At 43.9% G+C, this 12,500-nt stretch overlaps 1 protein-coding gene across 1 annotated transcript in view; it reads left to right on the top strand.

Annotated features, from left to right (window-relative positions):
* The window catches only part of sema3gb (sema domain, immunoglobulin domain (Ig), short basic domain, secreted, (semaphorin) 3Gb), a 34,880-nt gene that overhangs the window by 989 nt on the left and 21,391 nt on the right, over nucleotides 1–12,500 (top strand). The gene's annotated exons all lie outside the window — the stretch shown is intronic.

Genomic DNA, 12,500 nt, shown 5'->3' with positions numbered 1-12,500 from the left:
CCTCATATTTTCAGAGATCACTGTCGCCTCAGATTTCCATTATTTCAGATGTCCAGCATAAAATTGTCCCAGAATGTCTCCCTGGTCAAGACTTGGACAGGAAATATTTGTATTAGTACAAGTATTGCTTTTTTAAACCAGGTCTTATGCTTTCCCATACAAACATATATGCACATTGCACACACACACATACATACATACATACATAGGCCTACATACGATATAAATGCACATGCATCTATCCATCAGTAATTCCATATGCTTATGTATATTCATATTTACTGTATGTACATATATGTTAAATGGCAAGAGGGGGAAATAACGCTATACACAAGGCCAAACCAAGACATTCTGATGTCCTCCAAAATAATATTTGCTTAAAGATACACAGCACTGGTGTGGGATGCTCTCATAATAGACTTCTCCATAACACATCAGTAGGCTAACCTCACAATAATATTGTGTAAGTATTCATTCAGTTTACATACATGCACATACACTCACATGGTCTATACAATCCATACCATATTGAGGTCAAATATAATTTTGCATTGATATGAATAGTGGTGTAAGACTTTTCCTAACTTTTTTTTTTTTTGCTGTGTGGTAGAGCGTTAAGTCTTGCACTTTGTGAGTGGTACATTCTCAAATATACCAGAAAAAAACATGAAAACGCTCTTAGCAGTTATGATTGTACAGCTGTTATGATGTCTGTGTCCTTCAAGTGGGTTAAATATTAAAGGATGGCTTCATAAGAACATCAATCAAGTTGACTTTTTTAGCAACATCAGAAATATTAATGAAAGATTTGAGTAACCTTGAGCTTCTCTATCATCTATTCTGAAGAAAAAAAGAAAACACTGTATAACTAGATGACCGAATCCATGTATCAACAAAGTATTGAATCCCTTATGTATCAGAAGTCATTAAATATTTAACCATTTTGAACTGAACTGATAATAAATGCTGTTTTTAAGCTCTTCAGAGTTATTACTGCCAGCATTTCTTTAGAAGTTAGTTGCATGGAAGATTGCATGGAAGTCAACCCTTTAGAAGCAAAGGTAGTTTTATTATGTTTGTTCAGGGTTAAAAACTCGCTGTAAAGCATCCACAAAGAGAAGGTGTGTACCCTCAAGGGATAGTCTACCTCTGATTTTCTTCCCAGCCCAGCCTCTTTGCCCTCACTGTCTGCTGTGAAATATTGATCCACAACTTTGGCATCTTCAAAGAGATATGGACTCTCTTTGTTCAAGTCTCTCTTGCACACAGAAAGCAACTGGAGGCTTTGAATACACAGGGAACTGAAATAAAATTGATTGCCGTCTTTCAGCTGGTTTGCACTGATGAGTATTGAGAATAATTCTCTCTTGACGTGTTGTAGTTGTTGAAGTAGACACATGCTATGAAAATGCTCATTAGTGTGTGAGAGGTACAGCCTGCCATAAGACCAAAGACCTCTGGTCAAGGTTTAAATGTAATTGTTTGAATTAAAGGCTGTTTGGCAACAGAGGCAAAGAAAATCTCTCATTTGGGTAGGTGTCACTCTCCCCCTTTTTCCAACTGCCTGATGAGGGTCATTAAGTTTGGTGCTGGTGTTGATAAAATGTCTGTGTTGAAATAAGGATACATTATTTTCACTAATAACGCACATAAATCCTTCTCCTCTTGGTCTGTAATTAGTTTCGCAATCTCTCTTATCTTGTTCATACCAGGGAGTGTCCCTAGACCACAAATCAGAGCTGTTTCATTTTCCAGACTAAAGATAATTATGTAAAATCTCCAAAGTCTTTAAAACTAAGTCTGCTTTACAATACTCTATTTTTCCCCTCATATAATTGACACTGCATTTAACTCCTTTAAAGCACGAAACACCACCACCCAGCAGCCTTGACATTTCAGACATTAATCCTGGCTTTTTCAAACAGCTCTGCCCTCATGAGATGCGGCATATACTGTAAAAAGAACTTTGTATTTTGTCGCTTTTTATTAAGAGTAGACTGTGAAATGGCTGTCGGATTTTGCGATATCCATTTAGTTACTGCTCTGACTCCCAGTCGTCAACACTCCCCGACACTCTGTGTCTCACATTTGTCATCGAGGATCTTGTGCAGTCAGGCGGTTGCCAGGCTCCACCCCTCGGCAAATACAACAGTCCTCTTGAGACGGTCGTCATGACGGCTGCGCCGAGATACGGGGGGGGGTCAAACGGGGGCCAGTCTGGGCTCCCAGGGGTCAAGAGGAGGGGGGAGAGGGTATGAAAGTGATAATTTAGTGATACTGGTGACTATGGCAGCGTGCCACTTTTGGAGCAAGTGTCCTTGCCATACGAGGATTTTCGCACTAGCAGTCACTTTTGGTTAGAAGACATACACCAATAGATGTTATGATATTGTGATAGACATGGTTTCTATGATATGATAGTTTATATACATTTATAATTCATGTGATAGTTTACTACATAAACATGTTTTTTATGTACACAACATGTGTTATTTTATATTCTTTTGTATTCCTTTGTGTGTCTTCAGAGGCTTCAAAGGATGGCCACACAGATGGCATAAGACTCAATTTCAGAGTGTCTATTTGCAGGGTCTTTGAAATACATATTTAGAATGAGCATTGCACAGAAGCCCAATGGTACCAAAAATACACAAAGACCACAACCGCAGTACCCTTTCCCTTTAACCCAGGAAGGACAGAGTTCCTCCTAATATTATTGCGGCTCTGCTACTGGCAGTGTGGTGACTTGTCGGCTGTGATTACATAGGCATTAATACCTTATAAATATTGTAGAGTGGAAGCCACAAACGCACTTGTGCATGTCACCAGGACTTCAAACACCGAAAAAAGCACCTGACATGACTTTAGAATGCTAACCCCCGGGCCCCCTCCCCAATGACTCTCCCGCCTAATTCTGGTGCGGCTTTTACAGGGAAAGGCACAATACAGGGGCGTCAATGACAGCGGGCAAGGGTAGCTAATCCATGCAGCTGTCAGCCCAGGGGGTATTAAGCCCCCATTCTGGGGATTCTTGGGCTGGTGCCAGTGGAGGACCTTACTGTACCGCAGTTGCTGTGAGAGAGGGGACCGTCACACTGTCTGTGTTAACTGAGCAGGGAGAATTTTCAAAAAGAAGAGAAGAAAAGAAAGTCACACTGTTTGGAGCCACAAGAAACATAAATCATTACATGAAGGAGCAGACTCATAAAAATAAATTCAGACACAAAAGGAAAAAACACAAGATTGTCAGGCTTTCCCAGTGTGGGACTGAGAGCTTTAGAACTCACCGCAGACGGATACGGTGCCGTCACGGGTGGATGCTGGCTCTCTATTATGTGACGTCAATGTCTGAACGCTAATACATTTCTTACACATTTTGTTATTTAATATTCATGTGCACTATGAAGTATATACCCCCTTGGACTGTGCATTGTCTCTACACTCTAATTCTATTTTATTTGACCCTTACCCTTTTGTGAGAAGCTATCCGACCTCTTTGTCCCTGCTGTAGTCATGTTGATCCAGTGTTGAATGTTTGCCTTGATCACGTCTTGAAGGACACTGTCTTTCCTCACTATTTGTATGTAGTGTAATAGGTGTTGATGACGGATTTTCATGAAATAAAGGCTGTGAGAAGAAAATCCATTGTTATCAGTTTTCATGCCATGAGCCAGATGGTTGACGCAAAGTGTCTGCACTTGTATCGGCCTTGGATATGATATACAGTGGGCTTAGAATAACCCCAGTGGTCTAGGGTACCTGCAGCTCATGATATGCGGGAGACACAATCACTTAATGCCCCGAAAGACGGTGCAAATCCTGTCACGCTCCGTACCTGGGCAGGTGGCAAATGTTGACGTCACAGGGCAGCAAATAAAATCATGTTCCGTCATAAACAGCATCTGATGCTGGAAAACAGCTGTGAGCATATTAATAGCCGGGACACAAAGTTCAGATAATTGCAGAGGAATCCGGTGTTTATTGTGCAAATGAAAAGAGCAAGCCCCCATTGAAACAGGTGTTGGAATGTGATGGGAGGCCGAGTAAGGGTGTGGATGATCTCTCTGCACCCCCCTCACACACACACCCCACACACACACAAACACACACACGCACTTCACCAACCATCACTCGCCTTCATTCTGATCTCCTGCCAGTGGAATGGCTCTCTAATGCTCTATCGCTCATTTTATACCATTACAGCAGCAGGTCTGCGCTTTGAAGGATGAAGCGCTGGGCGGCGGGTGCGGCAGCGTGGAGGGTGGGGGGTGAGGCAGCGTGGAGGGTGGGGGGTGAGGCAGCGTGGAGGGTGGGGGGTGAGGCAGCGTGGAGGGTGGAGGGTGAGGCAGGATTACACACAGAGAGACAGGGGCGGGATGCTTGATGAAGTGCATAAATGCCAAATGACGCAAGAGCGCCCCTTTTGTAGTGTCACCCAGGGCAGCCCGTTCTAGCGATCACGCTGGGTGCTGCTGCCGCCCTGTTAATTAAGTACGTGAAAACTGCCAGACAGGTTTGCCGTGGATTTGAGGCGGCTGTTATGACATACACGCAAGATCTGTCCTGCTGATTTGAAGGGGAAAATGCAAATCACCTTGCGCTGTGATTTAAAAGGAAAAAGCCCTGACATAAGAAATGTTTAGCATAGCTGAACTCATCCTAAGGAGAGGATATTTTCATAACTACTATTGAACTTTCAGTTTAATTTTTTTTGCTGCCTAGAGCCAACAAATCATTGTCTTGTGCGATAGGAACAGCAGAGCAACCCAACTGTTGTCGTGCAAGGGCGAGAACCGGTCATCGGCACTGGGGACTTCAAAGGGGACCAGATAAGATGGCGAGAGCTTAGCGGCCTTTTGAAGAGAGGTGCCGAATCCGGTCTTTAAAAGTGGGGAAGCTTAGCGGACAGTTCCAAAGTTCACCACGCGGCCTGGATTAAACATTGGACCTCAGGCCAGCGCACAAGGAGTGGCTGACCCTCGTCCTGGGGAAAGGCCTCCTCGCCTTTGCTGCTTGAAATAGCAAGATCCATTGAGCTCCAAATTGTATGAATCAACTACTCAGTTTATGGCAGTTGGAGTTCTCTGTGGCTCATCTCAATAAAGAAATTCCTTTCAGACATGATGTAAAAGAAGAAATCACAATGGCAATCCGTCTCTCTGTTAGAGAGGTCCTGTACTTAACGTGGATGTTATTTCAAGCGTTTATGTCTGCAGACAGATAGAACAGCAGTCGACATATGAGGCTATTTGTGAATGAACCATTCCATTTCTGTGTCAGCAGACCGGCCACTGATAAATGAAACTTGTGTCCCCTCTGTTTGCAGACATGCCGTCCTCTCCTCTGAATTAAAGAGCTGTTGACAGGTCGAAATGTGCAAACACCAAAGAAGAGCCCGGGAGAGAGTGAATGACTTTTAATTGTGTGTATTTATTTGAATTTCCCAATTGATGAACTTGCAACAGTCAAGACCGGAAATTTATGTTGTGCAGCTAGCACAGGCTAAGTATTTATGGGCATGCAAATGCATGCATATTTAAAATATCGGAGCGGCTTAGAAGGAACTCATTTTAGAAAAGATAGCTCCTGAGAGAGCGTGCGAATACCTTTTAGCACTCCCACAACCCAGATGCTTTAAATTCTCCCTTTCAAATAAATGTTTTAAGAGCTCCTACACTGTTCACCACAGCTATGCTTCTACTTATTAGGTGCGGTGGAGGTGTTTGGTTGGGTGGCAGGGTTGCATAGGGTGGCGTTATTTTGCTAACAGGCAGTGGGTTGGAGCACCCTGTAAATTATTGTTGCAGTTTTTTTTTTTCTCCTCCCCTCTCGTGCTCGTGATGTGGAAACCCGACCCTGGTTGACCCCCTGTCCAAGTCTCCTTTCCTCCTGGGGCCGCTTTCCAAGCCTGCTGCAGGTGGCTTCCTCCTCGACAGGGTCGCGCTAATGAGATCTCGCGTCGACAGCTCAGTCCTGCCACCCCTCTCGCTCCCTCTCGCTCTCTCTCTCTCCCTTTCCCTCGCCTGCCTGGCTTGTTTGGAGAGGCACACGGACACAGGGCTGTTATGCCTCCCAGCACGCCTCAGGGTCTCCGGTTGGTGCCCTTACTCGCTTGCGATTCCAAGAGCACAATTGAGCTTCCTTGGCCTAAAACCCCCTCAATCTCAGGCTTAGGGTTTGGGCAGCCAAAGTCCAAATTTGATGGAAGGTGTCCACAAGGGGGTCACCTCTTCCTCTCCCAGACCAGCCTCGGGGTCTTTTCACCCCGGCTTCCTTTGTTATGAGGAAGATTCACCCTCCCCAGGCTCCAAACCCCCAGATCTCAGGGCTTAAGAGTCAGGTGCAAAGCTAATTAGCCACTGCTAGCTTTGTTACCATTGTGCCTTTTTGGGGGGGCTTTAGGAGAGAGGTTTACTGCTGCACTGCCCCAGTAAGTCTGGCCTCTGCTCTGTTCCCACTCACCCCAAGGGCCTGATTGCTGAACCACACACTCATGTTACCCTGTCTTTCATCCCTGGAGAATCATATTTGTCTCTAATTGACAGGCGTTGGTTAAACCCCCCCTCCCAAAAAAAAGCCTCAGAAAGGAGAGTTTGGGAGGGTCTTCCCTCAGGCATATGAAATATGACCTCAGGATTTGGGCTGGCTCGTCCAGTAGGGAAGGGTCTGTCAAACCTCAGTGCAACGTGTCAAGGCTTAGCTGATTTAGTGTTGCCTGGATTATGTTGATAACTGGTTGTTCTCATCACCCACCATGACAGAGTTTCAGTCTTCTTCAGAGACTTGTGATTTATTAGTCATGAGTGCACTACTAAACTAAGATATCTCCAACAACCTTTCACAAACCTCTTAGTTCAGTCTACAAACCCATTTTCAGCCAACCTGACTGCTCAATGTGACAGAAAATGTGCATTTCATATTACTTAGCCTCCTTGGGAAATAATGATGGCCATCTCTGCTGACTGGAGTATGATGACGGGAGCTGGTGTTCATGCCAGTAATGTGGTGTGTTCATACAGAAAGATGGTTCCTTATGGGCTTTCTGTCCCATGAGACCAGGTGACCTAGAAAAGCATATGCAGTTTGTTACTACCACCAGAACTTGCTCTGGACATTCAAAAACGGTAGAAATAAAACAATTTGCCTTACAGCTAATTCACACCCACATAATTTAGGAGAGTATAAAGCTTATGAATGTTGTCTTAAAATATTAACTGTATCCATATCAATGGGTGTAGCTTGCTAAGATATACAAGTAGGCTATTTATGGCTAAAAATGTTAGGCTTCTGTGACAAAATTCTATTATAATCTTAGCTGAAATACAGCTATCATTGGAACATTTTAGTACCAACTATCTCACGGAAAACTATTATATTTAGAAAGAGAGACCGTCTTTCAGTTAAATGTCACATTTTCCAGACATCATTTGTAGCAAGCTGAGTCAACTTGACTCATTTTTAATGCCATAAAAAGCGGCCATCCTCAAAGCAGCTCAGGAGGTCCTTCTTTAACTTCCATCCAGCTTTAGACTTTCACAGTCTTTCTCCTCAGGAAAAGGGATTACAGGGCTTTACGCAATTTACCTGCTAAACATCAAGGAGATGTTGTGGTATTTAGCTCCTGAAGGGCTTGCTTGAATTGCAACTTAAGTATTTAACCTGTTTTTCATGAACCAAAGCCACAATCATCTAATTCTGAACAAAACATAACCCCTTTGTAATCTAATTTACTTTAATTGCATATTTGTGGATACTTTACTATTCATAAACTCATTATGAGATTGGCGACTTCCTTAGTACACTGCTTGACTATTGTTACACTGCATTTAGGGATATATTGATTTCTGGTATAGATAAAGCAGATCCTTGGTTGTCACTGTGGAAGATTACAAGCTGCCCATGAGCTTTGCCTCATGTTCACTGTGTATGTCAACGCTAAAACCACTAAGTGAGCATTCTGAAACCCTGGGTTGTTTGACATTATGTCAAGAAAAAGAAGCTAAACTAGGCGTAATCATGTATTTAATTTTGGCCTTGAACTGGAGTGTGTCAGTTACTGTAGCAGATTTAGCAGAGCCATTTTGAGAAATGTATACTTTGTGAGCTCTAAATTCTAACTCTCTGTGGGCAGTTATTACTATGATCTGACATGAATTATTTCTTGAAAGGGCAGTTTGATCACGAAACAATCCGCTCCAAACCTGAACCTCGGATACTAGGGAGCCTATGACATCAGCTCTTCAGCATTGTTGCAAAATCCAGGGAAGAACAGGCCATTCATTTGGGATTCATTACTCTGCTCTCATCTTGCCAGGTCCTGGCTCTGCTTTGCTTCGCTGTCTAAAAATTCAATGGAAACAAAGAGTCCTCCCTTTTTGTAGTAATCAAATACAGTCATCACTTCTTAAGACGCGAACAGATTCCGTATAATTTATGGACAGCTTCCATTTTTCTCTCTCTCCGTGAAGAGGAAATCAAAAGCTTCCATTTGAAAAAAAGGCTGGAGTTTGTTTTGTGAGAAAAAAATAGAAGAAAATGAAAGTGAGGAAATGAAGCAGGAGTAGCCTGCTCTGTCTCCGCCAGTCGATGGATATTGGAAGTGATTTGTCCTTGTCTCTTCTGGTCCAGCTGAGATATTCTGTAAAAGTTAACCCCCTTTTGACTGACAATCCTCCAGTGGCACCACATGAGTTGAGATCCCTCTGGGAGATGCATGTTATGATTTCTGACATCCTGATCTATCCATTAGCTGACAAAGAAAAATAATTCACACGTGGAGGACAGAGTCATATTGAACACATTCCTACTCCGCAGAATGTTTTGTGCCGTGTGGCCATAGTGATGATTGTCTCATCCCCCATGCAGGATTCTGGGTCCGTAGCTGTAGATTTCTCAGTCTCGGTCTCTGACGCTACTCTGTCCATTTGGTAGGGTATTCTCAAGGCCAGCCTTTGTTTGCACCCCACAGAAGACATTCCTACATTCCTCAGTGGAAATCAGGTTCAACGTCAGCAGTCCTTTCTCTACCTGAGGTAAAAGTGCTTTTCACCACAAACTGACCCTAAAATTCAACACCGTTCTGTCCTATAGTGGATTAGAGGCCCCCCGCCATCACGGTTCAGTGATTCGCTTCAATGGGCACCTCTCTGAAGAGTTTTTTTTGGGGGGGGGGGGGGGGTAGAAACAACTAAACAAAGACTTCATCTCCTTCATCCCTGAAGAGAGAGTGTATCTCTTTGCCTGGTAGTGAAAATCTTGCCCAATCCTCCATACCGCCTCCACTGCATGACCTATACTTTCCATGTGTTCAGTCCTTTCAACGGGCAGATACCCTTTGCAATCCATTTTCATGATCCGTCCCGTTTTCATGGAAAGTAATTTTCCATTTTGTCAAGGTCTTGCAAACGATTCAGCCACATATGGTGGAGTAGGAAAGCTATGCATTTTTGGTCATGCTGTTGGTGGAAGAATAGAGGTAAATGTGAAATATAGCAGATTTTTTCGGACATTAATCTATTGTGCAAGCATCCGTTTATAATGCATGGCCTGAGAACTGACTGGAAGGTGCTCTTATGTTAGGCGCTCTTGTGGTGAAAAAACTCCATGCTTGTCTCCTACCTTCATACTCTCAAATGTAATTTACAGACACATGTCTCCCCCTTTCTCTTTGTCTCTCTCTCTCTTTCTCTTTCTCACACACCCCTCCCTCTATCTTACCCCCTCCCTATCCCTCTTTCTCTCTGGCTATCCTGCCATTCTCTCTCTCTATCTCTGTCTCTCCCTGTTGTATTGTTGCTTTTTTGGATGTAGGACATTGTATCAAAGGTCCTCCCAAGTGCCAGAAACCTTTGGCAGAGCCTCTGCTGTGGGACTAATTGCCACGGCGTGGGTTTCAGATAAGAAGCTGCAGATGGATTTCTTCTGCAGCTCCAACTAAAACACTTAACATCGCTGGTGTGTCTGGTGCGTAAATAACACCGAGGCAGTGTATAGATATTGTCTCAGTGTTGTATAAAGCGGCGCCTTTATTGACCATGGCTCATCATATCCTACGCACAAGAGACATGCCATTTGATAAATCCTAATGCAAATATGTAATTATCTCAGTGTCAAGTTACTCACCCTGCTATTGTCCTGAAATTATATCTTTCCTTTCACTAACAGACGCCTCAGAGGGCAATTTTTATATGGCCTCTGAGCGAGGCGTTTGTTTAGTGTTGTGATATATAATTTTCTGAGGACTGTAATACGTTAACATAAATAACTGCCGCGGTGCACGGGAATATCCCTGCGTGTGTGTGAGCAGAGAAGATGTAGTGGTGCTTCTGTGCATATGTGTGCGTGTGTGTGTGCGTGTGTGTGTGTGTGTGTGTGTGTGTGTGTGTGTGTGTGTGAGTATCCCTGCGTGTGTGTGAGCAGAGAAGATGTAGTGGCCTGGTGACTCCTGCCCTGCTGGAGCCCTCCTCGGTATGTCGGGCCAGTTCTCTCGGCGGCGCTGTATCTATCATGCTATTCTAAGACTCTGCCTGTTTGCATTGCTAAGGCCCATTACGCTGTCTTCACTGTGCAGGTGTGGTCCTCCTTCTGAAATTCATACTGGCCTGCCTGGGACTGATAATAACCAGCACACAGCCACTTGTGGCTCATAATTAGAGAGTAGGCATGTTCAGACTTCTAAACACAAGTCGTATGTTCAGTTTGGACTCTGCGCCTCGATGCTTTGACACACATATGCTCCATGTGCTGGGTATTATCCTCATCCTCAGATGCTGAGTATGGTGCCGCTGAAAAGTGTCTCACAACCCAGTGCACTTCTCATTCACCCAAAGTGACATAGCTAACTTCTCCTGCCCACATGTGTTTTCATACGCTTATTTGGTAGTCATTTAATAGTCAAGTGAGATACTGTTTTTGCTAATTATGGGTAAGGAATTATGGGTAGAAAATGGAAGTTGCTAATTTCGTTTTTAAGAGAAAGAAAATAGCTGCTGTATGATTTGCTGCCCGGTCGGAAAATTCTGACATTGATATTTGTGATGTGGTCTAAATGTCATGGTCCCTCAGAACTCGTTTAGATGCCAGTACCTTATAAAGACAACAAGTTTCCCTTGTTTCATCAAATAACTTTTTAGAAGTCTAGAGTGACCTCATTTATTTATATACACAGTAACTATTCATGTGTTACAGTGACATATTTTAGAATTGTATTACAATGTGTTTCTCACCACTGTATTCAATCTGTCATGCTGTCAGTGGAATCCCCTGACAAGTGTTGGTGACACATTTTCCTCGTGATGCTCCTGACAGCATGAGTTTGCACAGACTTTACTGTGATGCATGTAAATCTCGGAGTTTTGGACCGAGACTTCTCTGAAGTCATTGATGCACTGTAGACAGCCAGAACCCACACATGCGCGCACACACACACACGCACGCACACACACTTAAAGGCTTGGTCTTGGATGGACTAGAAGGTCAGCCACTGGGAGAAAAAAAGAACCATGTTGTGAAATTACAAGGTGTGGTCAGGAGATCCTCTGAAGGTTAGCCCTGACAACCAGAGAGAGTTGAGAGCGGTTCTGTCTTTACACGTAGGCTCCCTGGCCTCCCGCACACACAGTACACAGCACAGCAGACATGCTCGTAGACGCGGACGCGGACGGCCCAATGGTAGAGGGGCGGGGTCTCCACTTCGTGCCTTTCGTCCCCTCTTCATTTGGGGTTCCTGCTGCCGCTGCTAGACTGAGAATTTAAGATTTAAACCAAGACAGTGTGACAGGGATTTGCATTAGCTGGCAGGATTTGGCAGCCAGTGTTTAAGAACTCCCTTTTTTCTCTCCTCGTTTTTTTTCTCTTCTTCTCTCTCTCTCTCTCTCTCTCCACCCTTTTCTCCAAGTGCATACTTCCCTAATCTCTTTTGGAGCGTGTCACTTCTGCAGGGAGAAACCCTAAGCTGCCCTCTCCCACACAATCCAGCACTTTGTTACTGTCACAGTGGCCTGGGATGGAGCGGAGAGTTCTGGCTCCACACACACGCAGGGGCAAGCTGCTCCACTCTGCGATAAAGAAAACATGTGACGGACGACGTCCACAGATAGGGAGGGAGAGAGAGAGATGTGTGTGAAATTGCCCATTTCTCGCTTTAATATGTCTGCTATTCTTTTTTTTTTTTAAGAATAAGTGATTTGACAGGACTTGGTTTTGATTGAATAAGTTTGATAAAAGTATTCAAGACAGAAAGACATACATTGGACTCTACACTATACACTTTCCTTCCTATATCCCTTCTGCTGTATCCCACCTGTCTTCATTTGGGTCGATTCTTCTGCGTGGGTGATTTTTACAGTGCAGTATGGGAGCAGGCTAATCTCCTTGGGCCGACTGAGAGCTTCTTTTTTTTTTTTTTTTTGAAAAAGAAATGTTTTGCCGATGCTGTTTTTCTCACTTGTGTGCACTGACCTGTAGCTCCTGGATTGCAAAAACATCAGGCTCATTTGCAG

The sequence above is a fragment of the Sardina pilchardus genome, chromosome 7 (assembly GCF_963854185.1).
Source record: "Sardina pilchardus chromosome 7, fSarPil1.1, whole genome shotgun sequence".
In the NCBI taxonomy this organism is placed as follows: Eukaryota; Metazoa; Chordata; class Actinopteri; order Clupeiformes; family Clupeidae; genus Sardina; species Sardina pilchardus.
This window is presented reverse-complemented; position numbering and strand designations above follow the sequence as displayed.